Consider the following 24,303-nt stretch of genomic DNA (forward strand, 5'->3'; position numbering starts at 1 on the left):
GGGGAAAGAGAGGCATGGAAAGAGCCAGGGACTCTGAAGCAGGGAATCGGAGGCAGGGAAACAGAGTCGGAGAAACGGAGGCGGGGAATCAGAAGCGGGGAATCAGAGGGTGGAAAAGAGATGTGGGGAAAGAGAGGCAGGGAAAGAGGCACAAAATTAGTGGCAGGGAAAGAGAGGCGGGGAATCAGGGGCGGGGAATGAGAGGCGGGGAATCAGATGCGTGGAATCAGAGGGGGGAATAGAGATGTGGGAAAAGAGAGGCGGCGAAAGGGAGGCGGGGAAAGAGTCAGAGACTCTGAAACAGGGAATCTGAGTCGGGGAATCAGAGTCGGGGAATCAGAGGTGGGGAATCAGAGGCGGGGAATCAGAGTCGGGGAATCAGAGGCGGGGAAAGAGATGTGGGAAAAGAGAGGCAGGGAAAGAGGCACAAAAATAGTGGCAGGGAAAGAGAGGCGGGGAATCAGGGGCGGGGAATGAGAGGCGGGGTATCAGATGTGGGGAATCCGAGGCGGGGAATCAGAGGCGGGGAAAGAGATGTGGGGAAAGAGAGGCAGGGAAAGAGGCGCGGAAATAGACGCAGGGAAAGAGAGGCGGGGTATCAGATGTGGGGAATCTGAAGTGGAAAATCTGAGGCGGGGAATCAGAGGCGTGGAATCCGAGGCGGGGCATCAGAGGCAGGAAAAGAGATGTGGGGAAAGAGAGGCCGGGAAAGAGGCACGGAAAGAGAGGCAGGAAATCAGAGGCGGTGAATCAGAGGCGGGGAATCAGAGGCGGGGAATCAGAGGCGGGGAATCAGAGTCGTATTATCTGAGGCGGGGAATCGGAGGCAGGGAAACAGAGGCGGGGAAAGAGATGTGGGAAAAGAGAGGCAGAGAAGGAGGCACAAAAATAGTGGCAGGGAAAGAGAGGCGGGGAATCAGGGGCGGGGAATGAGAGGCGGGGAATCAGAGGCGTGGAATCAGAGGCGGGGAATCAGAGGCGGGGAATCAGAGTCATGGTATCAGAGGCGGGGAATCTGAGGCGGGGAATCAGAGGCGGGGAAAGAGATGTGGGAAAAGAGAGGCAGGGAAAGAGGCGCGGAAATAGACGCAGGGAAAGAGAGGCGGGGTATCAGATGTGGGGAATCCGAGGCGGGGAATCAGAGGCGGGGAAAGAGATGTGGGGTAAGAGAGGCAGGGAAAGAGGCGCGGAAATAGACGCAGGGAAAGAGAGGCGGGGTATCAGATGTGGGGAATCTGAGGTGGAAAATCTGAGGCGGGGAATCAGAGGCGTGGAATCCGAGGCGGGGCATCAGAGGCAGGAAAAGAGATGTGGGGAAAGAGAGGCCGGGAAAGAGGCACGGAAAGAGAGGCAGGAAATCAGAGGCGGTGAATCACAGGCGGGGAATCAGAGGCGGGGAATCAGAGTCGTATTATCTGAGGCGGGGAATCGGAGGCAGGGAATCAGAGGCGGGGAAAGAGATGTGGGAAAAGAGAGGCAGAGAAGGAGGCACGAAAATAGTGGCAGGGAAAGAGAGGCAGGGAATCAGAGGCGGGGAATCAGAGGCGGGGAATCAGAGGCGGGGAATCAGAGGCGGGGAATCAGAGGCGGGAAATCAGAGGCGGGCAATCAGAGGCGGGGAAGTAGAGGCGGGGAAGCAGAGGCGGGGAAGCAGAGGCGGGGAAGCAGAGGCGGGGAATCAGAGTCGGGGAATCAGAGGCGGGGAATTTGAGGTGGGGATTCTGAGGTGGGAAATCAGAGGCTGAGATTGAAAGGAGGAGAATCAGAAGGGGGAAAAGAAATGTGGGGAAAGAGAGGCACGGAAAGAGCCAGGGACTCTGAAGCAGGGAATCGGAGGCAGGGAAACAGAGTCGGAGAACGGAGGCGGGGAATCAGAAGCGGGGAATCAGAGGGTGGAAAAGAGATGTGGGGAAAGAGAGGCAGGGAAAGAGGCGCGGAAATAGACGCAGGGAAAGAGAGGCGGAGTATCAGATGTGGGGAATTCAAGGCGGGGAATCAGAGGCGGGGAAAGAGATGTGGGGAAAGAGATGTGGGGAAAGAGAGGCAGGGAAAGAGGCAAGGAAATAGAGGTGGGGAATCAGAGGCAGGGAATCAGAGGCGGAGATCCAGAGGCAGGGAATCTGAGGCGGGGAATCTGAGGCGGGGAATCAGAGGCGTGGAATCAGAGGGGGGAATAGAGATGTGGGAGAAGAGAGGCGGCGAAAGGGAGGCGGGGAAAGAGTCAGAGACTCTGAAACAGGGAATCGGAGTCGGGGAATCAGAGTCGGGGAATTAGAGGTGGGGAATCAGAGGCAGGGAATCAGAGGCAGGGAATCAGAGGCGGAGAATCAGAGGCGGGGAACCAGAGGCGGGGAATCAGAGGCTGAAATTAAAAGAGGGTGAACCAGAGGGGGGAAAAGAGATGTGGGGAAAGAAGGGTAGGGAAAGAGCCAGGGAAAGAGCCAGGGACTCTGAAGCAGGGAATCGGAGGCAGGGAATCGGAGGCAGGAAAACAGAGGAAGGGAATCAGAGTCGGAGAAATGGAGGCGGGGAATCAGAAGCGGGGAATCAGAAGCGGGGAATCAGAGGACGGAAAAGAGATGTGGCGAAAGAGAGGCAGAGAAAGAGAGGCGGGTTATCAGATGTGTGCAATCCGAGGCAAGGAATCAGAGGCGTGGAATCAGAGGCGTGGAATCAGAGGCGTGGAATCTAAGGTGGGGAATCGGAGTCGGGGAATCAGAGTCGTGGAATCAGAGGCGGGGAATCAGAGTCGGGGAATCAGAGGCGGGGAATCAGAGGCGGGGAATCAGAGGCGGAGAATCAGAGGCGGGGAATCAGAGGCGGGGAATCAGAGGCAGGGAATCAGAGGCGGGGAATCAGAGGTGGGGAATCAGAGGCGGGGAATCAGAGGCGGGGAATCAGAGGCGGGAAATCAGAGGTGGGGAATCAGAGGCGGGGAATCAGAGGCAGGGAATCAGAGGCGGGGAATCAGAGGCGGGGAATCAGAGGGCGGAAAAGAGATGTGGGGAAAGAGAGGCAGAGAAAGAGGCGTGGAAATAGACGCAGGGAAAGAGAGGCAGGGTATCAGATGTGGGGGATCCGAGGCGGGGAATCAGAGGTGGGGAAAGAGATGTGGAGAAAGAGAGGCAGGGAAAGAGAGGTGGGAAATGAGAGGCGGGGAATCAGAGGCGGGGAATTAGAGTCGTGGTATCAGAAGCGGGGAATCAGAGTCGTGGTTTCAGAGGCGGGGAATCAGAGGCGGGGAATCAGAGGCGGGGAAAGAGATGTGGGAAAAGAGAGGCGGGGAAAGAGGCGCGGAAATAGACGCAGGGAAAGAGAGGCGGGGTATCAGATGTGGGGAATCTGAGGTGGAAAATCTGAGGCGGAAAATCTGAGGCGGGGAATCAGAGGCGTGGAATCCGAGGCGGGGCATCAGAGGCAGGAAAAGAGATGTGGGGAAAGAGAGGCCGGGAAAGAGGCACGGAAAGAGAGGCAGGAAATCAGAGGCGGTGAATCACAGGCGGGGAATCAGAGGCGGGGAATCAGAGTCGTATTATCTGAGGCGGGGAATCGGAGGCAGGGAATCAGAGGCGGGGAAAGAGATGTGGGAAAAGAGAGGCAGAGAAGGAGGCACGAAAATAGTGGCAGGGAAAGAGAGGCAGGGAATCAGAGGCGGGGAATCAGAGGCGGGGAATCAGAGGCGGGGAATCAGAGGCGGGGAATCAGAGGCGGGGAATCAGAGGCGGGGAATCAGAGGCGGGGAAACAGAGGCGGGGAATCAGAGGCGGGGAATCAGAGGCGGGGAAGCAGAGGCGGGGAAGCAGAGGCGGGGAAGCAGAGGCGGGGAAGCAGAGGCGGGGAAGCAGAGGCGGGGAATCAGAGGCGGGGAATTTGAGGTGGGGATTCTGAGGTGGGAAATCAGAGGCTGAGATTGAAAGGGGGAGAATCAGAAGGGGGAAAAGAAATGTGGGGAAAGAGAGGCCGGGAAAGAGGCACGGAAAGAGAGGTGGGAAATGAGAGGCGGGGAATCAGAGTCGTATTATCTGAGGTGGGGAATCTGAGGCGGGGAATCAGAGGCGGGGAAAGAGATGTGGGAAAAGAGAGGCAGAGAATGAGGCACGAAAATAGTGGCAGGGAAAGAGAGGCAGGGAATCAGAGGCGGGGAATCAGAGGCGGGGAATCAGAGGCGGGGAATCAGAGGCGGGGAATCAGAGGCGGGGAATCAGAGGCGGGGAATCAGAGGCGGGGAAGCAGAGGGGGGAATAGAGATGTGGGAAAAGAGAGGCGGCGAAAGGGAGGCGGGGAAAGAGTCAGAGACTCTGAAACAGGGAATCTGAGTCGGGGAATCAGAGTCGGGGAATCAGAGGTGGGGAATCAGAGGCGGGGAATCAGAGTCGGGGAATCAGAGGCGGGGAAAGAGATGTGGGAAAAGAGAGGCAGGGAAAGAGGCACAAAAATAGTGGCAGGGAAAGAGAGGCGGGGAATCAGGGGCGGGGAATGAGAGGCGGGGTATCAGATGTGGGGAATCCGAGGCGGGGAATCAGAGGCGGGGAAAGAGATGTGGGGAAAGAGAGGCAGGGAAAGAGGCGCGGAAATAGACGCAGGGAAAGAGAGGCGGGGTATCAGATGTGGGGAATCTGAAGTGGAAAATCTGAGGCGGGGAATCAGAGGCGTGGAATCCGAGGCGGGGCATCAGAGGCAGGAAAAGAGATGTGGGGAAAGAGAGGCCGGGAAAGAGGCACGGAAAGAGAGGCAGGAAATCAGAGGCGGTGAATCAGAGGCGGGGAATCAGAGGCGGGGAATCAGAGGCGGGGAATCAGAGTCGTATTATCTGAGGCGGGGAATCGGAGGCAGGGAAACAGAGGCGGGGAAAGAGATGTGGGAAAAGAGAGGCAGAGAAGGAGGCACAAAAATAGTGGCAGGGAAAGAGAGGCGGGGAATCAGGGGCGGGGAATGAGAGGCGGGGAATCAGAGGCGTGGAATCAGAGGCGGGGAATCAGAGGCGGGGAATCAGAGTCATGGTATCAGAGGCGGGGAATCTGAGGCGGGGAATCAGAGGCGGGGAAAGAGATGTGGGAAAAGAGAGGCAGGGAAAGAGGCGCGGAAATAGACGCAGGGAAAGAGAGGCGGGGTATCAGATGTGGGGAATCCGAGGCGGGGATCAGAGGCGGGGAAAGAGATGTGGGGTAAGAGAGGCAGGGAAAGAGGCGCGGAAATAGACGCAGGGAAAGAGAGGCGGGGTATCAGATGTGGGGAATCTGAGGTGGAAAATCTGAGGCGGGGAATCAGAGGCGTGGAATCCGAGGCGGGGCATCAGAGGCAGGAAAAGAGATGTGGGGAAAGAGAGGCCGGGAAAGAGGCACGGAAAGAGAGGCAGGAAATCAGAGGCGGTGAATCACAGGCGGGGAATCAGAGGCGGGGAATCAGAGTCGTATTATCTGAGGCGGGGAATCGGAGGCAGGGAATCAGAGGCGGGGAAAGAGATGTGGGAAAAGAGAGGCAGAGAAGGAGGCACGAAAATAGTGGCAGGGAAAGAGAGGCAGGGAATCAGAGGCGGGGAATCAGAGGCGGGGAATCAGAGGCGGGGAATCAGAGGCGGGGAATCAGAGGCGGGAAATCAGAGGCGGGCAATCAGAGGCGGGGAAGTAGAGGCGGGGAAGCAGAGGCGGGGAAGCAGAGGCGGGGAAGCAGAGGCGGGGAATCAGAGTCGGGGAATCAGAGGCGGGGAATTTGAGGTGGGGATTCTGAGGTGGGAAATCAGAGGCTGAGATTGAAAGGAGGAGAATCAGAAGGGGGAAAAGAAATGTGGGGAAAGAGAGGCACGGAAAGAGCCAGGGACTCTGAAGCAGGGAATCGGAGGCAGGGAAACAGAGTCGGAGAACGGACGCGGGGAATCAGAAGCGGGGAATCAGAGGGCGGAAAAGAGATGTGGGGAAAGAGAGGCAGGGAAAGAGGCGCGGAAATAGACGCAGGGAAAGAGAGGCGGAGTATCAGATGTGGGGAATTCAAGGCGGGGAATCAGAGGCGGGGAAAGAGATGTGGGGAAAGAGATGTGGGGAAAGAGAGGCAGGGAAAGAGGCAAGGAAATAGAGGTGGGGAATCAGAGGCAGGGAATCAGAGGCGGAGATCCAGAGGCAGGGAATCTGAGGCGGGGAATCTGAGGCGGGGAATCAGAGGCGTGGAATCAGAGGGGGGAATAGAGATGTGGGAAAAGAGAGGCGGCGAAAGGGAGGCGGGGAAAGAGTCAGAGACTCTGAAACAGGGAATCGGAGTCGGGGAATCAGAGTCGGGGAATCAGAGGCAGGGAATCAGAGGCAGGGAATCAGAGGCGGAGAATCAGAGGCGGGGAACCAGAGGCGGGGAATCAGAGGCTGAAATTAAAAGAGGGTGAACCAGAGGGGGGAAAAGAGATGTGGGGAAAGAAGGGTAGGGAAAGAGCCAGGGAAAGAGCCAGGGACTCTGAAGCAGGGAATCGGAGGCAGGGAATCGGAGGCAGGAAAACAGAGGAAGGGAATCAGAGTCGGAGAAATGGAGGCGGGGAATCAGAAGCGGGGAATCAGAAGCGGGGAATCAGAGGACGGAAAAGAGATGTGGCGAAAGAGAGGCAGAGAAAGAGAGGCGGGTTATCAGATGTGTGCAATCCGAGGCAAGGAATCAGAGGCGTGGAATCAGAGGCGTGGAATCTAAGGTGGGGAATCGGAGTCGGGGAATCAGAGTCGTGGAATCAGAGGCGGGGAATCAGAGTCGGGGAATCAGAGGCGGGGAATCAGAGGCGGGGAATCAGAGGCGGAGAATCAGAGGCGGGGAATCAGAGACGGGGAATCAGAGGCAGGGAATCAGAGGCGGGGAATCAGAGGTGGGGAATCAGAGGCGGGGAATCAGAGGCGGGGAATCAGAGGCGGGAAATCAGAGGTGGGGAATCAGAGGCGGGGAATCAGAGGCAGGGAATCAGAGGCGGGGAATCAGAGGCGGGGAATCAGAGGGCGGAAAAGAGATGTGGGGAAAGAGAGGCAGAGAAAGAGGCGTGGAAATAGACGCAGGGAAAGAGAGGCAGGGTATCAGATGTGGGGGATCCGAGGCGGGGAATCAGAGGTGGGGAAAGAGATGTGGAGAAAGAGAGGCAGGGAAAGAGAGGTGGGAAATGAGAGGCGGGGAATCAGAGGCGGGGAATTAGAGTCGTGGTATCAGAAGCGGGGAATCAGAGTCGTGGTTTCAGAGGCGGGGAATCAGAGGCGGGGAATCAGAGGCGGGGAAAGAGATGTGGGAAAAGAGAGGCGGGGAAAGAGGCGCGGAAATAGACGCAGGGAAAGAGAGGCGGGGTATCAGATGTGGGGAATCTGAGGTGGAAAATCTGAGGCGGAAAATCTGAGGCGGGGAATCAGAGGCGTGGAATCCGAGGCGGGGCATCAGAGGCAGGAAAAGAGATGTGGGGAAAGAGAGGCCGGGAAAGAGGCACGGAAAGAGAGGCAGGAAATCAGAGGCGGTGAATCACAGGCGGGGAATCAGAGGCGGGGAATCAGAGTCGTATTATCTGAGGCGGGGAATCGGAGGCAGGGAATCAGAGGCGGGGAAAGAGATGTGGGAAAAGAGAGGCAGAGAAGGAGGCACGAAAATAGTGGCAGGGAAAGAGAGGCAGGGAATCAGAGGCGGGGAATCAGAGGCGGGGAATCAGAGGCGGGGAATCAGAGGCGGGGAATCAGAGGCGGGGAATCAGAGGCGGGGAATCAGAGGCGGGGAAACAGAGGCGGGGAATCAGAGGCGGGGAATCAGAGGCGGGGAAGCAGAGGCGGGGAAGCAGAGGCGGGGAAGCAGAGGCGGGGAAGCAGAGGCGGGGAAGCAGAGGCGGGGAATCAGAGGCGGGGAATTTGAGGTGGGGATTCTGAGGTGGGAAATCAGAGGCTGAGATTGAAAGGGGGAGAATCAGAAGGGGGAAAAGAAATGTGGGGAAAGAGAGGCCGGGAAAGAGGCACGGAAAGAGAGGTGGGAAATGAGAGGCGGGGAATCAGAGTCGTATTATCTGAGGTGGGGAATCTGAGGCGGGGAATCAGAGGCGGGGAAAGAGATGTGGGAAAAGAGAGGCAGAGAATGAGGCACGAAAATAGTGGCAGGGAAAGAGAGGCAGGGAATCAGAGGCGGGGAATCAGAGGCGGGGAATCAGAGGCGGGGAATCAGAGGCGGGGAATCAGAGGCGGGGAATCAGAGGCGGGGAAGCAGAGGGGGGAATAGAGATGTGGGAAAAGAGAGGCGGCGAAAGGGAGGCGGGGAAAGAGTCAGAGACTCTGAAACAGGGAATCTGAGTCGGGGAATCAGAGTCGGGGAATCAGAGGTGGGGAATCAGAGGCGGGGAATCAGAGTCGGGGAATCAGAGGCGGGGAAAGAGATGTGGGAAAAGAGAGGCAGGGAAAGAGGCACAAAAATAGTGGCAGGGAAAGAGAGGCGGGGAATCAGGGGCGGGGAATGAGAGGCGGGGTATCAGATGTGGGGAATCCGAGGCGGGGAATCAGAGGCGGGGAAAGAGATGTGGGGAAAGAGAGGCAGGGAAAGAGGCGCGGAAATAGACGCAGGGAAAGAGAGGCGGGGTATCAGATGTGGGGAATCTGAAGTGGAAAATCTGAGGCGGGGAATCAGAGGCGTGGAATCCGAGGCGGGGCATCAGAGGCAGGAAAAGAGATGTGGGGAAAGAGAGGCCGGGAAAGAGGCACGGAAAGAGAGGCAGGAAATCAGAGGCGGTGAATCAGAGGCGGGGAATCAGAGGCGGGGAATCAGAGGCGGGGAATCAGAGTCGTATTATCTGAGGCGGGGAATCGGAGGCAGGGAAACAGAGGCGGGGAAAGAGATGTGGGAAAAGAGAGGCAGAGAAGGAGGCACAAAAATAGTGGCAGGGAAAGAGAGGCGGGGAATCAGGGGCGGGGAATGAGAGGCGGGGAATCAGAGGCGTGGAATCAGAGGCGGGGAATCAGAGGCGGGGAATCAGAGTCATGGTATCAGAGGCGGGGAATCTGAGGCGGGGAATCAGAGGCGGGGAAAGAGATGTGGGAAAAGAGAGGCAGGGAAAGAGGCGCGGAAATAGACGCAGGGAAAGAGAGGCGGGGTATCAGATGTGGGGAATCCGAGGCGGGGATCAGAGGCGGGGAAAGAGATGTGGGGTAAGAGAGGCAGGGAAAGAGGCGCGGAAATAGACGCAGGGAAAGAGAGGCGGGGTATCAGATGTGGGGAATCTGAGGTGGAAAATCTGAGGCGGGGAATCAGAGGCGTGGAATCCGAGGCGGGGCATCAGAGGCAGGAAAAGAGATGTGGGGAAAGAGAGGCCGGGAAAGAGGCACGGAAAGAGAGGCAGGAAATCAGAGGCGGTGAATCACAGGCGGGGAATCAGAGGCGGGGAATCAGAGTCGTATTATCTGAGGCGGGGAATCGGAGGCAGGGAATCAGAGGCGGGGAAAGAGATGTGGGAAAAGAGAGGCAGAGAAGGAGGCACGAAAATAGTGGCAGGGAAAGAGAGGCAGGGAATCAGAGGCGGGGAATCAGAGGCGGGGAATCAGAGGCGGGGAATCAGAGGCGGGGAATCAGAGGCGGGAAATCAGAGGCGGGCAATCAGAGGCGGGGAAGTAGAGGCGGGGAAGCAGAGGCGGGGAAGCAGAGGCGGGGAAGCAGAGGCGGGGAATCAGAGTCGGGGAATCAGAGGCGGGGAATTTGAGGTGGGGATTCTGAGGTGGGAAATCAGAGGCTGAGATTGAAAGGAGGAGAATCAGAAGGGGGAAAAGAAATGTGGGGAAAGAGAGGCACGGAAAGAGCCAGGGACTCTGAAGCAGGGAATCGGAGGCAGGGAAACAGAGTCGGAGAACGGAGGCGGGGAATCAGAAGCGGGGAATCAGAGGGCGGAAAAGAGATGTGGGGAAAGAGAGGCAGGGAAAGAGGCGCGGAAATAGACGCAGGGAAAGAGAGGCGGAGTATCAGATGTGGGGAATTCAAGGCGGGGAATCAGAGGCGGGGAAAGAGATGTGGGGAAAGAGATGTGGGGAAAGAGAGGCAGGGAAAGAGGCAAGGAAATAGAGGTGGGGAATCAGAGGCAGGGAATCAGAGGCGGAGATCCAGAGGCAGGGAATCTGAGGCGGGGAATCTGAGGCGGGGAATCAGAGGCGTGGAATCAGAGGGGGGAATAGAGATGTGGGAAAAGAGAGGCGGCGAAAGGGAGGCGGGGAAAGAGTCAGAGACTCTGAAACAGGGAATCGGAGTCGGGGAATCAGAGTCGGGGAATTAGAGGTGGGGAATCAGAGGCAGGGAATCAGAGGCAGGGAATCAGAGGCGGAGAATCAGAGGCGGGGAACCAGAGGCGGGGAATCAGAGGCTGAAATTAAAAGAGGGTGAACCAGAGGGGGGAAAAGAGATGTGGGGAAAGAAGGGTAGGGAAAGAGCCAGGGAAAGAGCCAGGGACTCTGAAGCAGGGAATCGGAGGCAGGGAATCGGAGGCAGGAAAACAGAGGAAGGGAATCAGAGTCGGAGAAATGGAGGCGGGGAATCAGAAGCGGGGAATCAGAAGCGGGGAATCAGAGGACGGAAAAGAGATGTGGCGAAAGAGAGGCAGAGAAAGAGAGGCGGGTTATCAGATGTGTGCAATCCGAGGCAAGGAATCAGAGGCGTGGAATCAGAGGCGTGGAATCTAAGGTGGGGAATCGGAGTCGGGGAATCAGAGTCGTGGAATCAGAGGCGGGGAATCAGAGTCGGGGAATCAGAGGCGGGGAATCAGAGGCGGGGAATCAGAGGCGGAGAATCAGAGGCGGGGAATCAGAGGCGGGGAATCAGAGGCAGGGAATCAGAGGCGGGGAATCAGAGGTGGGGAATCAGAGGCGGGGAATCAGAGGCGGGGAATCAGAGGCGGGAAATCAGAGGTGGGGAATCAGAGGCGGGGAATCAGAGGCAGGGAATCAGAGGCGGGGAATCAGAGGCGGGGAATCAGAGGGCGGAAAAGAGATGTGGGGAAAGAGAGGCAGAGAAAGAGGCGTGGAAATAGACGCAGGGAAAGAGAGGCAGGGTATCAGATGTGGGGGATCCGAGGCGGGGAATCAGAGGTGGGGAAAGAGATGTGGAGAAAGAGAGGCAGGGAAAGAGAGGTGGGAAATGAGAGGCGGGGAATCAGAGGCGGGGAATTAGAGTCGTGGTATCAGAAGCGGGGAATCAGAGTCGTGGTTTCAGAGGCGGGGAATCAGAGGCGGGGAATCAGAGGCGGGGAAAGAGATGTGGGAAAAGAGAGGCGGGGAAAGAGGCGCGGAAATAGACGCAGGGAAAGAGAGGCGGGGTATCAGATGTGGGGAATCTGAGGTGGAAAATCTGAGGCGGAAAATCTGAGGCGGGGAATCAGAGGCGTGGAATCCGAGGCGGGGCATCAGAGGCAGGAAAAGAGATGTGGGGAAAGAGAGGCCGGGAAAGAGGCACGGAAAGAGAGGCAGGAAATCAGAGGCGGTGAATCACAGGCGGGGAATCAGAGGCGGGGAATCAGAGTCGTATTATCTGAGGCGGGGAATCGGAGGCAGGGAATCAGAGGCGGGGAAAGAGATGTGGGAAAAGAGAGGCAGAGAAGGAGGCACGAAAATAGTGGCAGGGAAAGAGAGGCAGGGAATCAGAGGCGGGGAATCAGAGGCGGGGAATCAGAGGCGGGGAATCAGAGGCGGGGAATCAGAGGCGGGGAATCAGAGGCGGGGAATCAGAGGCGGGGAAACAGAGGCGGGGAATCAGAGGCGGGGAATCAGAGGCGGGGAAGCAGAGGCGGGGAAGCAGAGGCGGGGAAGCAGACGCGGGGAAGCAGAGGCGGGGAAGCAGAGGCGGGGAATCAGAGGCGGGGAATTTGAGGTGGGGATTCTGAGGTGGGAAATCAGAGGCTGAGATTGAAAGGGGGAGAATCAGAAGGGGGAAAAGAAATGTGGGGAAAGAGAGGCCGGGAAAGAGGCACGGAAAGAGAGGTGGGAAATGAGAGGCGGGGAATCAGAGTCGTATTATCTGAGGTGGGGAATCTGAGGCGGGGAATCAGAGGCGGGGAAAGAGATGTGGGAAAAGAGAGGCAGAGAATGAGGCACGAAAATAGTGGCAGGGAAAGAGAGGCAGGGAATCAGAGGCGGGGAATCAGAGGCGGGGAATCAGAGGCGGGGAATCAGAGGCGGGGAATCAGAGGCGGGGAATCAGAGGCGGGGAATCAGAGGCGGGGAAGCAGAGGCGGGGAATCAGAGGCGGGGAATCAGAGGCGGGGAATCAGAGGCGGAGAATCAGAAGCGGGGAATCAGAGGCGGGGAAAGAGATGTGGGAAAAGAGAGGCAGAGAAAGAGGCGTGGAAATAGACGCAGTGAAATCGAGGAGGGGTATCAGATGCGGGGAATCCGAGGCGGGGAATCAGAGGCAGGAAAAGAGATGTGGGGAAAGAGAGGCGGGAAATCAGAGGTGGGGAATCAGAGGCGGGGAATCAGAGGCGGGGAATCAGAGGCGGGGAATCAGAGGCGGGGAATCAGAGGCGGGGAATCAGAGGGCGGAAAAGAGATGTGGGGAAAGAGAGGCAGAGAAAGAGGCGTGGAAATAGACGCAGGGAAAGAGAGGCAGGGTATCAGATGTGGGGGATCCGAGGCGGGGAATCAGAGGTGGGGAAAGAGATGTGGAGAAAGAGAGGCAGGGAAAGAGGCAAGGAAAGAGAGGCGGGGAAAGAGGCACGGAAAGAGAGGTGGGAAATGAGAGGCAGGGAATCAGAGGCGGGGAATCAGAGTCGTGGTATCAGAAGCGGGGAATTTGAGGTGGAGTATCTGAGGCGGGGAATCAGAGGCGTGGAATCCGAGGCGGGGAATCAGAGGCAGGAAAAGAGATGTGGGGAAAGAGAGGCCGGGAAAGAGGCACGGAAAGAGAGGCGGGAAATCAGAGGCGAGGCATCAGAGGCGGGGAATCAGAGTCGTGGTTTCAGAGGCGGGGAATCAGAGGCGGGGAATCAGAGTCATGGTATCAGAGGCGGGGAATAAGAGGCGGGGAATCAGAGGCGGGGAAAGAGATGTGGGAAAAGAGAGGCGGGGAAAGAGGCGCGGAAATAGACGCAGGGAAAGAGAGGCGGGGTATCAGATGTGGGGAATCCGAGGCGGGGAATCAGAGGCGGGGAAAGAGATGTGGGGAAAGAGAGGCAGGGAAAGAGGCGCGGAAATAGACGCAGGGAAAGAGAGGCGGGTTATCAGATGTGGGGAATCTGAGGTGGAAAATCTGAGGCGGGGAATCAGAGGCGTGGAATCCGAGGCGGGGCATCAGAGGCAGGAAAAGAGATGTGGGGAAAGAGAGGCCGGGAAGGAGGCACGGAAAGAGAGGCAGGAAATCAGAGGCGGTGAATCACAGGCGGGGAATCAGAGGCGGGGAATCAGAGTCGTATTATCTGAGGCGGGGAATCGGAGGCAGGGAATCAGAGGCGTGGAAAGAGATGTGGGAAAAGAGAGGCAGAGAAGGAGGCACGAAAATAGTGGCAGGGAAAGAGAGGCAGGGAATCAGAGGCGGGGAATCAGAGGCGGGGAATCAGAGGCGGGGAATCAGAGGCGGGGAATCAGAGGCGGGGAATCAGAGGCGGGGAATCAGAGGCGGGGAAGCAGAGGCGGGGAAGCAGAGGCGGGGAAGCAGACGCGGGGAAGCAGAGGCGGGGAATTTGAGGTGGGGATTCTGAGGTGGGAAATCAGAGGCTGAGATTGAAAGGGGGAGAATCAGAAGGGGGAAAAGAAATGTGGGGAAAGAGAGGCATGGAAAGAGCCAGGGACTCTGAAGCAGGGAATCGGAGGCAGGGAAACAGAGTCGGAGAAACGGAGGCGGGGAATCAGAAGCGGGGAATCAGAGGGTGGAAAAGAGATGTGGGGAAAGAGAGGCAGGGAAAGAGGCGCGGAAATAGACGCAGGGAAAGAGAGGCGGAGTATCAGATGTGGGGAATTCAAGGCGGGGAATCAGAGGCGGGGAAAGAGATGTGGGGAAAGAGAGGCAGGGAAAGAGGCAAGGAAATAGAGGCGGCGAATCTGAGGCGGGGAATCAGAGGCGTGGAATCAGAGGGGGGAATAGAGATGTGGGAAAAGAGAGGCGGCGAAAGGGAGGCGGGGAAAGAGTCAGAGACTCTGAAACAGGGAATCTGAGTCGGGGAATCAGAGTCGGGGAATCAGAGTCGGGGAATCAGTGTCAGGGAATCAGAGTCGGGGAATCAGAGGTGGGGAATCAGAGGCGGGGAATCAGAGTCGGGGAATCAGAGGCAGGGAATCAGAGGCAGGGAATCAGAGGCGGGGAATCAGAGGCGGGGAATCAGAGGGCGGAAAAGAGATGTGGGGAAAGAGAGGCAGAGAAAGAGGCGTGGAAATAGACGCAGGGAAAGAGAGGCGGGGTATCAGATGTGGGGGATCCGAGGCGGGGAATCAGAGGTGGGGAAAGAGATGTGGAGAAAGAGAGGCGGGGAAAGAGGCACGGAAAGAGAGGTGGGAAATGAGAGGCGGGGAATCAGAGTCGTATTATCTGAGATGGGGAATCTGAGGCGGGGAATCAGAGGCGGGGAAAGAGATGTGGGAAAAGAGAGGCAGAGAATGAGGCACGAAAATAGTGGCAGGGAAAGAGAGGCAGGGAATCAGAGGCGGGGAATCAGAGGCGGGGAATCAGAGGGGGGAATAGAGATGTGGGAAAAGCGAGGCGGCGAAAGGGAGGCGGGGAAAGAGTCAGAGACTCTGAAGCAGGGAATCGGAGTCGGAGAAATGGAGGCGGGGAATCAGAGGCGGGGAATCAGAGGCAGGGAATCAGAGGCGGGGAATCTGAGGCGGGGAATCAGAGGCGGGGAATCAGAGGCGGGGAATCAGTGGGCGGAAATGAGATGTGGGAAAAGAGAGGCAGAGAAAGAGGCGTGGAAATAGACGCTGTGAAAGCGAGGAGGGGTATCAGATGCGGGGAATCCGAGGCGGGGAATCAGAGGCAGGAAAAGAGATGTGGGGAAAGAGAGGCCGGGAAAGAGGCACGGAAAGAGAGGCGGGAAATCAGAGGTGGGGAATCAGAGGCGGGGAATCAGAGGCAGGGAATCAGAGGCGGGGAATCAGAGGCGGGGAATCAGAGGGCGGAAAAGAGATGTGGGGAAAGAGAGGCAGAGAAAGAGGCGTGGAAATAGACGCAGGGAAAGAGAGGCAGGGTATCAGATGTGGGGGATCCGAGGCGGGGAATCAGAGGTGGGGAAAGAGATGTGGAGAAAGAGAGGCAGGGAAAGAGGCAAGGAAAGAGAGGCGGGGAAAGAGGCACGGAAAGAGAGGTGGGAAATGAGAGGCGGGGAATCAGAGGCGGGGAATCAGAGTCGTGGTATCAGAAGCGGGGAATTTAAGGTGGAGAATCTGAGGCGGGGAATCAGAGGCGTGGAATCCGAGGCGTGGAATCAGAGGCAGGAAAAGAGATGTGGGGAAAGAGAGGCCGGGAAAGAGGCACGGAAAGAGAGGCGGGAAATCAGAGGCGAGGAATCAGAGGCGGGGAATCAGAGTCGTGGTTTCAGAGGCGGGGAATCAGAGGCGGGGAATCAGAGGCGGGGAATCAGAGTCATGGTATCAGAGGCGGGGAATCAGAGGCGGGGAATCAGAGGCGGGGAAAGAGATGTGGGAAAAGAGAGGCGGGGAAAGAGGCGCGGAAATAGACGCAGGGAAAGAGAGGCGGGGTATCAGATGTGGGGAATCCGAGGCGGGGAATCAGAGGCGGGGAAAGAGATGTGGGGAAAGAGAGGCAGGGAAAGAGGCGCGGAAATAGACGCAGGGAAAGAGAGGCGGGGTATCAGATGTGGGGAATCTGAGGTGGAAAATCTGAGGCGGGGAATCAGAGGCGTGGAATCCGAGGCGGGGCATCAGAGGCAGGAAAAGAGATGTGGGGAAAGAGAGGCCGGGAAAGAGGCACGGAAAGAGAGGCAGGAAATCAGAGGCGGTGAATCACAGGCGGGGAATCAGAGGCGGGGAATCAGAGTCGTATTATCTGAGGCGGGGAATCGGAGGCAGGGAATCAGAGGCGGGGAAAGAGATGTGGGAAAAGAGGGGCAGAGAAGGAGGCACGAAAATAGTGGCAGGGAAAGAGAGGCAGGGAATCAGAGGCGGGGAATCAGAGGCAGGGAATCAGAGGCGGGGAATCAGAGGCGGGGAATCAGAGGCGGGGAATCAGAGGCGGGGAATCAGAGGCGGGGAATCAGAGGCGGGGAATCAGAGGCGGGGAATCAGAGGCGGGGAATCAGAGGCGGGGAAGCAGAGGCGGGGAAGCAGAGGCGGGGAAGCAGAGGCGGGGAAGCAGAGGCGGGGAATCAGAGGCGGGGAATTTGAGGTGGGGATTCTGAGGTGGGAAATCAGAGGCTGAGATTGAAAGGGGGAGAATCAGAAGGGGGAAAAGAAATGTGGGGAAAGAGAGGCATGGAAAGAGCCAGGGACTCTGAAGCAGGGAATCGGAGGCAGGGAAACAGAGTCGGAGAAACGGAGGCGGGGAATCAGAAGCGGGGAATCAGAGGGTGGAAAAGAGATGTGGGGAAAGAGAGGCAGGGAAAGAGGCACAAAATTAGTGGCAGGGAAAGAGAGGCGGGGAATCAGGGGCGGGGAATGAGAGGCGGGGAATCAGATGCGTGGAATCAGAGGGGGGAATAGAGATGTGGGAAAAGAGAGGCGGCGAAAGGGAGGCGGGGAAAGAGTCAGAGACTCTGAAACAGGGAATCTGAGTCGGGGAATCAGAGTCGGGGAATCAGAGGTGGGGAATCAGAGGCGGGGAATCAGAGTCGGGGAATCAGAGGCGGGGAAAGAGATGTGGGAAAAGAGAGGCAGGGAAAGAGGCACAAAAATAGTGGCAGGGAAAGAGAGGCGGGGAATCAGGGGCGGGGAATGAGAGGCGGGGTATCAGATGTGGGGAATCCGAGGCGGGGAATCAGAGGCGGGGAAAGAGATGTGGGGAAAGAGAGGCAGGGAAAGAGGCGCGGAAATAGACGCAGGGAAAGAGAGGCGGGGTATCAGATGTGGGGAATCTGAAGTGGAAAATCTGAGGCGGGGAATCAGAGGCGTGGAATCCGAGGCGGGGCATCAGAGGCAGGAAAAGAGATGTGGGGAAAGAGAGGCCGGGAAAGAGGCACGGAAAGAGAGGCAGGAAATCAGAGGCGGTGAATCAGAGGCGGGGAATCAGAGGCGGGGAATCAGAGTCGTATTATCTGAGGCGGGGAATCGGAGGCAGGGAAACAGAGGCGGGGAAAGAGATGTGGGAAAAGAGAGGCAGAGAAGGAGGCACAAAAATAGTGGCAGGGAAAGAGAGGCGGGGAATCAGGGGCGGGGAATGAGAGGCGGGGAATCAGAGGCGTGGAATCAGAGGCGGGGAATCAGAGGCGGGGAATCAGAGTCATGGTATCAGAGGCGGGGAATCTGAGGCGGGGAATCAGAGGCGGGGAAAGAGATGTGGGAAAAGAGAGGCAGGGAAAGAGGCGCGGAAATAGACGCAGGGAAAGAGAGGCGGGGTATCAGATGTGGGGAATCCGAGGCGGGGAATCAGAGGCGGGGAAAGAGATGTGGGGTAAGAGAGGCAGGGAAAGAGGCGCGGAAATAGACGCAGGGAAAGAGAGGCGGGGTATCAGATGTGGGGAATCTGAGGTGGAAAATCTGAGGCGGGGAATCAGAGGCGGGGAATCAGAGGCGGGGAATCAGAGGCGGGAAATCAGAGGCGGGCAATCAGAGGCGGGGAAGTAGAGGCGGGGAAGCAGAGGCGGGGAAGCAGAGGCGGGGAAGCAGAGGCGGGGAATCAGAGTCGGGGAATCAGAGGCGGGGAATTTGAGGTGGGGATTCTGAGGTGGGAAATCAGAGGCTGAGATTGAAAGGAGGAGAATCAGAAGGGGGAAAAGAAATGTGGGGAAAGAGAGGCACGGAAAGAGCCAGGGACTCTGAAGCAGGGAATCGGAGGCAGGGAAACAGAGTCGGAGAACGGAGGCGGGGAATCAGAAGCGGGGAATCAGAGGGCGGAAAAGAGATGTGGGGAAAGAGAGGCAGGGAAAGAGGCGCGGAAATAGACGCAGGGAAAGAGAGGCGGAGTATCAGATGTGGGGAATTCAAGGCGGGGAATCAGAGGCGGGGAAAGAGATGTGGGGAAAGAGATGTGGGGAAAGAGAGGCAGGGAAAGAGGCAAGGAAATAGAGGTGGGGAATCAGAGGCAGGGAATCAGAGGCGGAGATCCAGAGGCAGGGAATCTGAGGCGGGGAATCTGAGGCGGGGAATCAGAGGCGTGGAATCAGAGGGGGGAATAGAGATGTGGGAAAAGAGAGGCGGCGAAAGGGAGGCGGGGAAAGAGTCAGAGACTCTGAAACAGGGAATCGGAGTCGGGGAATCAGAGTCGGGGAATCAGAGTCGGGGAATCAGTGTCAGGGAATCAGAGTCGGGGAATTAGAGGTGGGGAATCAGAGGCAGGGAATCAGAGGCAGGGAATCAGAGGCGGAGAATCAGAGGCGGGGAACCAGAGGCGGGGAATCAGAGGCTGAAATTAAAAGAGGGTGAACCAGAGGGGGGAAAAGAGATGTGGGGAAAGAAGGGTAGGGAAAGAGCCAGGGAAAGAGCCAGGGACTCTGAAGCAGGGAATCGGAGGCAGGGAATCGGAGGCAGGAAAACAGAGGAAGGGAATCAGAGTCGGAGAAATGGAGGCGGGGAATCAGAAGCGGGGAATCAGAAGCGGGGAATCAGAGGACGGAAAAGAGATGTGGCGAAAGAGAGGCAGAGAAAGAGAGGCGGGTTATCAGATGTGTGCAATCCGAGGCAAGGAATCAGAGGCGTGGAATCAGAGGCGTGGAATCTAAGGTGGGGAATCGGAGTCGGGGAATCAGAGTCGTGGAATCAGAGGCGGGGAATCAGAGTCGGGGAATCAGAGGCGGGGAATCAGAGGCGGGGAATCAGAGGCGGAGAATCAGAGGCGGGGAATCAGAGGCGGGGAATCAGAGGCAGGGAATCAGAGGCGGGGAATCAGAGGTGGGGAATCAGAGGCGGGGAATCAGAGGCGGGGAATCAGAGGCGGGAAATCAGAGGTGGGGAATCAGAGGGCGGAAAAGAGATGTGGGGAAAGAGAGGCAGAGAAAGAGGCGTGGAAATAGACGCAGGGAAAGAGAGGCAGGGTATCAGATGTGGGGGATCCGAGGCGGGGAATCAGAGGTGGGGAAAGAGATGTGGAGAAAGAGAGGCAGGGAAAGAGAGGTGGGAAATGAGAGGCGGGGAATCAGAGGCGGGGAATTAGAGTCGTGGTATCAGAAGCGGGGAATCAGAGTCGTGGTTTCAGAGGCGGGGAATCAGAGGCGGGGAATCAGAGGCGGGGAAAGAGATGTGGGAAAAGAGAGGCGGGGAAAGAGGCGCGGAAATAGACGCAGGGAAAGAGAGGCGGGGTATCAGATGTGGGGAATCTGAGGTGGAAAATCTGAGGCGGAAAATCTGAGGCGGGGAATCAGAGGCGTGGAATCCGAGGCGGGGCATCAGAGGCAGGAAAAGAGATGTGGGGAAAGAGAGACCGGGAAAGAGGCACGGAAAGAGAGGCAGGAAATCAGAGGCGGTGAATCACAGGCGGGGAATCAGAGGCGGGGAATCAGAGTCGTATTATCTGAGGCGGGGAATCGGAGGCAGGGAATCAGAGGCGGGGAAAGAGATGTGGGAAAAGAGAGGCAGAGAAGGAGGCACGAAAATAGTGGCAGGGAAAGAGAGGCAGGGAATCAGAGGCGGGGAATCAGAGGCGGGGAATCAGAGGCGGGGAATCAGAGGCGGGGAATCAGAGGCGGGGAATCAGAGGCGGGGAATCAGAGGCGGGGAAACAGAGGCGGGGAATCAGAGGCGGGGAATCAGAGGCGGGGAAGCAGAGGCGGGGAAGCAGAGGCGGGGAAGCAGACGCGGGGAAGCAGAGGCGGGGAAGCAGAGGCGGGGAATCAGAGGCGGGGAATTTGAGGTGGGGATTCTGAGGTGGGAAATCAGAGGCTGAGATTGAAAGGGGGAGAATCAGAAGGGGGAAAAGAAATGTGGGGAAAGAGAGGCATGGAAAGAGCCAGGGACTCTGAAGCAGGGAATCGGAGGCAGGGAAACAGAGTCGGAGAAACGGAGGCGGGGAATCAGAAGCGGGGAATCAGAGGGTGGAAAAGAGATGTGGGGAAAGAGAGGCAGGGAAAGAGGCGCGGAAATAGACGCAGGGAAAGAGAGGCGGAGTATCAGATGTGGGGAATTCAAGGCGGGGAATCAGAGGCGGGGAAAGAGATGTGGGGAAAGAGAGGCAGGGAAAGAGGCAAGGAAATAGAGGTGGGGAATCAGAGGCAGGGAATCAGAGGGGGGAATAGAGATGTGGGAAAAGAGAGGCGGCGAAAGGGAGGCGGGGAAAGAGTCAGAGACTCTGAAACAGGGAATCTGAGTCGGGGAATCAGAGTCGGGGAATCAGAGTCGGGGAATCAGTGTCAGGGAATCAGAGTTGGGGAATCAGAGGTGGGGAATCAGAGGCGGGGAATCAGAGTCGGGGAATCAGAGGCGGGGAATCTGAGGCGGGGAATCAGAGGCGGGGAAAGAGATGTGGGAAAAGAGAGGCAGGGAAAGAGGCGCGGAAATAGACGCAGGGAAAGAGAGGCGGGGTATCAGATGTGGGGAATCCGAGGCGGGGAATCAGAGGCGGGGAAAGAGATGTGGGGAAAGAGAGGCAGGGAAAGAGGCGCGGAAATAGACGCAGGGAAAGAGAGGCGGGGTATCAGATGTGGGGAATCTGAAGTGGAAAATCTGAGGCGGGGAATCAGAGGCGTGGAATCCGAGGCGGGGCATCAGAGGCAGGAAAAGAGATGTGGGGAAAGAGAGGCCGGGAAAGAGGCACGGAAAGAGAGGCAGGAAATCAGAGGCGGTGAATCACAGGCGGGGAATCAGAGGCGGGGAATCAGAGTCGTATTATCTGAGGCGGGGAATCGGAGGCAGGGAATCAGAGGCGGGGAAAGAGATGTGGGAAAAGAGAGGCAGAGAAGGAGGCACGAAAATAGTGGCAGGGAAAGAGAGGCGGGGAATCAGAGGCGGGGAATCAGAGGCGGGGAATCAGAGGCGGGGAATCAGAGGCGGGGAATCAGAGGCGGGGAATCAGAGGCGGGGAATCAGAGGCGGGCAATCAGAGGCGGGCAATCAGAGGCGGGGAATCAGAGGCGGGGAAGCAGAGGCGGGGAAGCAGAGGCGGGGAAGCAGAGGCGGGGAAGCAGAGGCGGGGAAGCAGAGGCGGGGAATCAGAGTCGGGGAATCAGAGGCGGGGAATTTGAGGTGGGGATTCTGAGGTGGGAAATCAGAGGCTGAGATTGAAAGGGGGAGAATCAGAAGGGGGAAAAGAAATGTGGGGAAAGAGAGGCATGGAAAGAGCCAGGGACTCTGAAGCAGGGAATCGGAGGCAGGGAAACAGAGTCGGAGAAACGGAGGCGGGGAATCAGAAGCGGGGAATCAGAGGGTGGAAAAGAGATGTGGGGAAAGAGAGGCAGGGAAAGAGGTGCGGAAATAGACGCAGGGAAAGAGAGGCGGAGTATCAGATGTGGGGAATTCAAGGCGGGGAATCAGAGGCGGGGAAAGAGATGTGGGGAAAGAGAGGCAGGGAAAGAGGCAAGGAAATAGAGGTGGGGAATCAGAGGCAGGGAATCAGAGGCGGAGATCCAGAGGCAGGGAATCTGAGGCGGGGAATCTGAGGCGGGGAATCAGAGGCGTGGAATCAGAGGGGGGAATAGAGATGTGGGAAAAGAGAGGCGGCGAAAGGGAGGCGGGGAAAGAGTCAGAGACTCTGAAACAGGGAATCGGAGTCGGGGAATCAGAGTCGGGGAATCAGAGTCGGGGAATCAGTGTCGGGGAATCAGAGTCGGGGAATCAGAGGTGGGGAATCAGAGGCGGGGAATCAGAGGCGGGGAATCAGAGTCGGGGAATCAGAGGCGGGGAATCAGAGGCAGGGAATCAGAGGCGGGGAATCAGAGGCGGGGAATCAGAGGCGGAGAATCAGAGGCGGGGAATCAGAGGCGGGGAATCAGTGGGCGGAAATGAGATGTGGGAAAAGAGAGGCAGAGAAAGAGGCACGAAAATAGTGGCAGGGAAAGAGAGGCGGGGAATCAGAGGCGGGGAACCACAGGCGGGGAATCTGAGGCTGAAATTAAAAGGGGGTGAATCAGAGGGGGGAAAAGAGATGTGGGGAAAGAAGGGCAGGGAAAGAGCCAGGGAAAGAGCCAGGGACTCTGAAGCAGGGAATCGGAGGCAGGGAAACAGAGGAAGGGAATCAGAGTGGGAGAAATGGAGGCGGGGAATCAGAGGCGGGGAATCAGAGGCGGGGAAGCAGAGGCGGGGAATCAGAGGCGGGGAATCAGAGGCGGGGAATCAGAGGCGGGGAATCTGAGGTGGGGATTCTGAGGCAGGGAATCTGAGGTGGGGAATCTGAGGTGGGGAATCCGAGGATGAGATTCAAAGGGAGAGAATCAGAAGGGGGAAAAGATATGTAGGGAAAGAGAGGCATGGAAAGAGCCAGGGACTCTGAAGCAGGGAATCGGAGGCAGGGAAACAGAGTCGGAGAACGGAGGCGGGGAATCAGAAGCGGGGAATCAGAGGGCGGAAAAGAGATGTGGGGAAAGAGAGGCAGGGAAAGAGGCGCGGAAATAGACGCAGGGAAAGAGAGGCGGGGTATCAGATGTGGGGAATTCAAGGCGGGGAAAGAGATGTGGGGAAAGAGAGGCAGGGAAAGAGGCAAGGAAATAGAGGCGGGGAATCAGAGGTGGGGATTCAGAGGCAGGGAATCAGATGAGGGGAATCAGAGGCAGGGAATCTGAGGTGGGGAGTCTGTCGGGGAATCAGAGGCGTGGAATCAGAGGGGGGAATAGAGAAGTGGGAAAAGAGAGGCGGCGAAAGGGAGGCGGGGAAAGAGTCAGAGACTCTGAAGCAGGGAATCGGAGTCGGGGAATCAGAGTCGGGGAATCAGAGGCGGGGAATCAGAGGCAGGGAATCAGAGGCGGAGAATCAGAGGCGGGGAATCAGAGGCGGGGAATCAGAGGCGGGGAATCAGAGGCGGGGAATCAGAGGCGGGGAATCAGAGGCGGGGAATCAGTGGGCGGAAATGAGATGTGGGAAAAGAGAGGCAGAGAAAGAGGCACGAAAATAGTGGCAGGGAAAGAGAGGCAGGGAATCAGAGGCGGGGAATCACAGGCGGGGAACCAGAGGCGGGGAATCAGAGGCTGAAATTAAAAGAGGGTGAATCAGAGGGGGCAAAAGAGATGTGGGGAAAGAAGGGCAGGGAAAGAGCCAGGGACTCTGAAGCAGGGAATCGGAGGCAGGGAATCGGAGGCAGGAAAACAGAGGAAGGGAATCAGAGTCGGAGAAATGGAGGCGGGGAATCAGAAGCGAGGAATCAGAAGCGGGGAATCAGAGGACGGAAAAGAGATGTGGCGAAAGAGAGGCAGAGAAAGAGAGGCGGGTTATCAGATGTGTGCAATCCGAGGCAAGGAATCAGAGGCGGGGAATCAGAGGCGGGGAATAAGAGGCGTGGAATCAGAGGCGGGGAATCAGAGTCGGGGAATCAGAGGAGGGGAATCAGAGGCGGGGAATCAGAGGCGGGGAATCAGAGGCGGGGTATCAGAGGCGGGGTATCAGAGGCGGGGTATCAGAGGCAGAGGAACGGAGGCGTGGAATCAGAGGTGGGGAATCAGAGGGCAGAAAAGAGATGTGGGGAAAGAGAGGCAGAGAAAGAGGCGTGGAAATAGACGCAGTGAAAGAGAGGAGGGGTATCAGATGCGGGGAATCCGAGGCGGGGAATCAGAGGCAGGAAAAGAGATGTGGGGAAAGAGAGTCCGGGAGAGAGGCACGGAAAGAGAGGCGGGAAATCAGAGGTGGGGAATCAGAGGCGGGGAATCAGAGGCGGGGAATCAGAGGCGGGGAATCAGAGGCTTGGACTCAGAGGAGGTGTATCAGAGGCGGAGAAAAGGCGGCGTGGAATCAGAGGTGGGGAATCAGAGGGCGGAAATGAGATGTGGGAAAAGAGAGGCAGAGAAGGAGGCACGAAAATAGTGGCAGGGAAAGAGAGGCAGGGAATCAGAGGCGGTGAATCAGAGGCGGGGAATCAGAGGCGGGGAATCAGAGGGTGGAAAAGAGATGTGGGAAAAGAGAGGCAGAGAAGGAGGCACGAAAATAGTGGCAGGGAAAGAGAGGCGGGGAATCAGAGGCGGGAAATCAGAGGCGGGGAATCAGAGGCGGGGAATCAGAGGCGGGGAATCAGAGGCGGGGAATCAGAGGGGGGAATAGAGATGTGGGAAAAGAGAGGCAGAGAAAGAGGCACGAAAATAGTGGCAGGGAAAGAGAGGCGGGGAATCACAGGCGG

This window comes from Narcine bancroftii, chromosome 12 (assembly GCF_036971445.1).
Source record: "Narcine bancroftii isolate sNarBan1 chromosome 12, sNarBan1.hap1, whole genome shotgun sequence".
Lineage (NCBI taxonomy): Eukaryota > Metazoa > Chordata > Chondrichthyes > Torpediniformes > Narcinidae > Narcine > Narcine bancroftii.